This window comes from Varroa jacobsoni, unplaced genomic scaffold, assembly GCF_002532875.2.
Source record: "Varroa jacobsoni isolate VJ856 unplaced genomic scaffold, vjacob_1.0 contig00058, whole genome shotgun sequence".
Classification (NCBI taxonomy): Eukaryota; Metazoa; Arthropoda; class Arachnida; order Mesostigmata; family Varroidae; genus Varroa; species Varroa jacobsoni.
In genome coordinates this window covers 173864-177954 of record NW_019214401.1, presented here as the reverse complement: position 1 = coordinate 177954, position 4091 = coordinate 173864, and the positions used below count along the sequence as shown (strand labels likewise).

The 4091-nt window shown below is 44.9% G+C and overlaps 1 long non-coding RNA gene across 1 annotated transcript; it reads right to left on the bottom strand.

Moving 5' to 3' along the window:
* Nucleotides 1–228: 228 nt before the first annotated feature.
* LOC111270683 (uncharacterized) lies at nt 229–3537 on the bottom strand. Its single transcript, XR_002686406.2, has 3 exons — nt 2881–3537; nt 2473–2534; nt 229–1214 (listed from the first exon to the last, which is right to left on the bottom strand). It is a non-coding gene; the product is annotated as an uncharacterized LOC111270683 (long non-coding RNA).
* Between the last annotated feature and the right edge of the window lie 554 nt (nt 3538–4091).

Sequence of the window (4091 nt, the reverse complement as noted above, 5' to 3'; positions counted from 1 at the left end):
CGCAAAAATGCACACACATGCAAATGCCCTCTACGTGATACCATTGACTCGAGCAAGATGGCCCACGCTAAATGTAATATTCCTAGCCCGTTCATAGGATTTCATACCGCCACAGGATCTCACTCAGTAACAACAGATGCGGTATACAGTTATGCGTTCGCGCTAACGAGTGGATGACTCACGGTCAAGGGGATTACATTCGAATGCTGTTAAATGAGAACAGTAAACTAGGGAAAATAATTTAACAAGTGGAGATCATTTATTTGAAGTAATCATTGTTATCCTTTCCTTATGGCAGCGAACAAAAACTTTGAAGGGCTACTGATTTTGTAAATAATCTACGGTGTTTCACAGCTGATTGAGGTTAAGACGTTCTTCTGTCCCCTTATCCGGTAGAAAGTCTCTTGACATAATCTTCCTTTAACTAATTTTAGTAATCTTTTAAGACAGTTAGTAAAACATTCAATTTTAGATCAGCTCGTGTCCCTGAGCTGAATAACAATTTTCGTATCCCTACAGCAGGAGCCTTAATACTATTTGCCAAAGCACCAATTCGCTCGACATTTCTGCAAACTTGTTTTTTCAGTTCTGTTGCTTTCGCTGCTGCTAGTCTTCGTTTGCTTTGTAGGCTATGTTGAAATGACTATAAACTAATCTGAAGATCGCCGTACTATCAAGATCTCGATCCGTTCGTCTTCAGAACTGTTCTCAAACCCACATTCGATCGACTGAGATGAGTCAGCTCTTTCGCTTCCCCCTATCTTCAATCGTACTCATCCTCCGTATGTTTGGCTTCCGTAGATTGGCGTTGGCTGGCTGGCTGGCTGGCTAGCCGTCTCTGCTAACCCTTGGACTCGTTGGGAGCGTTTCGGATGGCGGGGCCTATGGCGACAGCTTCCAAGAGCAAGATGTCTTTACGCTCCTCGATGATCTGAAGAAGCATTTTGACGTGAGTGGCCGCACCGCGTGGCTGCCTATCGATAATATAAGCGGCTACATAAGTACGATATGAGTAGCTGTGGCCTTGTGCCGGAGGTTTGCTCAGGCTGGCCCAGTCCAGCTCAGCTCAACCTCCCGCTCATCCTTTGCGTGGCCAAATCTCTAAGAATGTCTTTCTCGTCTTTTGCGGATCAATCAGTATCCGCTCGTACTTTTCCTCTTTCCAAGATTTGCTCCGATTTTGCGTTTGTGTTCGGCCGAAGCTTCCCGCCGCGCTGTCAGGCATACAACAAAAAAAACGAACCTTTGAAAAAGGGTTAGCAACAGTAGCGACTAGAGATCTCTTTATAGATTTTCACCATGTAGGGTTAGCTATCTCAAAAAGATCTACACTTGAAATGCACGCCGCTAAGGACTACGGGCGCTTGATAACCCGAGAAGCAGCAGGAGGAGGCTGGGCAGAAATACGTCTATAAAAATATAGATATGTCAATGAAAGAGGCGCCTATATTGAAAGAAAGGGATGGGTGGATGCAATATACAATGTGTAGAAACCAAGTGTGTGAGAAGGTACGCGCGAGCCACCCTGAGCGATTGCGACCGAGAAAAACGGAACGAAGTCAGCCAGTCGAGATATTGTACCGCTCTAGTAAACAAGCGTTCAAGGGCCATTCGAATAAGTTGTCCTTCATCGTACGAAGCAAAGCTTAGAGCCACGATAAATCCGTAAACCCATTTGCTACCTGGAAGGACTCTATTTTCTCTGGTCTTTTTGTCTTTGGCTTGCATATTCGTCTGTTGTTCGACAAGCATTTATTTGCTTGATGATTGGATCAAACAGTAATGGAACGCGCTTTTGCCTGCATTCTAGCCAGCTCGATTCAAGCACCCGCAAGGAAATTTCAATGATACTTGTTTCTAACATAATTGATTTCAGTTACCGAGTCATACCAGACAATGGGATCGAAGTTCGCATTACTAAATAACTGAGTTAGGTTAATCAGAGGATACCATCTAGCTTCACCTAAATTTATCCTTGCAATGAAACCCATGTAACGCTAACCATATAATGTTAAGGAGATAAATGTTCAGGATCATTCATCCTTAGCCCAAAATCTCGCTGCCAGTTCTCACTTCTCCAGTCGCGAGCAAACTGTCAGAAGTTCGGACACAACTTTATTTTGTTTGCACATGATGCATGGTACTTCTGACATCCTTCGTATTTAACAAAAGGTCAATGAGCGTGATTTGAAGAAGTGGTTGATTATGGATAAGATTTAAATTTAAGTAATCCATGCAAAGTAGAAACAAAAGATATGATCTAAACACACAGTCGTAAGACATACGAATCAATAGAATAGTACCAAATTTATCAAATCCAACTATAAGGAACAAATTATTCACTACGAAGACCTACGAGATTTAGATTAGACAGCTGGCCTACGGCATGATACTTAGGGTATATACCCGTTTTCGAATTTCCTAAGCTGGTCGTCAGTTATCCTCATATAAAGGACAACATTTTAGAATCACCTTTGCTCTGAAGACTGGCGGGAGGAACCCTGTTGGATATAGCTGAAGTTTCTGCAACAAACCTGTAACGCAGCATAATAACTACTACCTCTTCTAACTCCTTTTTCATAATAAATCCTGTGTTTTCATTTGCTAATGCTACGTTTTGAACCAGCATTGGTCAGAATGTTTTTTGCCCACGGTTGCCACGCCAAAGAGTCGTACTACCTACCCAGAACACGCCGTTGCTCTGCTCTGAAACCTACTTCATAGTAAAAAAAAAGCTAACGTCATCTGCTTTAATCTCCAACCTAAACCACCTCACTCCCAAAGCTCAGTAAGCAAACATCTCACCACTGCAATATTATGGGAACATGATTATTTACTGGCCAAGAAGCACCTCGAAAAAACTTTCCCGAGTCATCGCACCTTTCTGCCTCATCTGGTAGGAGCGTCAGCTTCTAGGGCGTCCAGTTTTTGTTTAGTCTTTGTTATTGCGCCACAGGTTGTTACAGTGTTTCACTGGCGTTCATGTGTACAACTGGGGTAATGCCATTCTTCTTAGGCGTTGCCTCTCAAGGGCCGATCAAGGCCTGCGCATGACCTTTGAACAGTGTTCTTCTTTCAGCGCTTTTTTCTGCTACAGGTGGCTGATGCGCTGGCTGGTCTCGACTAAAACGACGACAATGTAAAGGGGTCGGTGCGGCCAGACCAACAAAAGCTTTACCTCTACCACGTATCCATCTTTTCCTTCCTACCGGTTGCTCCTTTTTTCAGCTTTCTCCATCATCTTTGTCGGCGTCGGCGCTAACGTGTTTGCGGCAGAAGTTTTCTATGGTTTTATTGGCCGCGCACACACGCAGTCAGCCAACTCATCACCGGCCGTCGGCCGACCGCCACCACTGTGCGGACATCGACAGCTGTTCAAGATAGCTGGCCTGCCACCTGAACGGAATACTCAACGAGAGCCGAAACAATGCTCAGCTGAGAACGTCAACAGCCGAGCTGGCCGTCATAACCGAAGCCGCCGCTGCCGCAAACGGAGCAGCCGTTGGTAGGGCAGCCACAGCGATAGCGCCCCTTGAGATCTCACTACGCAGAGCTAGTTGTATCGTCGCTTACTTTGTGCCAGCCTCGCTTTTGGCTTACGGTTTTTCCCCTGCTGACCTGTAGATGAGAGAAGGCTATACGACTAAAGGTTGTAGTAAGAAGGACAGCCACCATAGTGCCTTTCGTTCCTTTCTTAGTTTAGTTTCTTTTTGTTTCAATTGTTCTATTTGTAATTCTACTTTAGTGTGAACGGAATGAGGTTGGTGGGTTAAACAAAACATCGGGATCTCGCTGCGGTGACGATACGTAGCGTTTGGCGTGGTGTTAGTAGAGTAGCCGGCGCTTCGACAAACGACACAGAGCAAAGGCAAGCAGACTGGAAAGGACATCGCTCTTGGCTATCGCGGTATTCCGGTCCTTAATCATGTATCACACCTTCATGTCCAATTTTCGCCTTGCAAAGGTCTTTCTTCCTAGTAAGCCCATGCTATAAATGGCCTCTATTACTTTATGGGTATAGATGATGGAATCTCTTCGTAGAGCTCGAGTACGGGAGTTCTATCGCACTGGTTGCCACGTTATTACGCCAC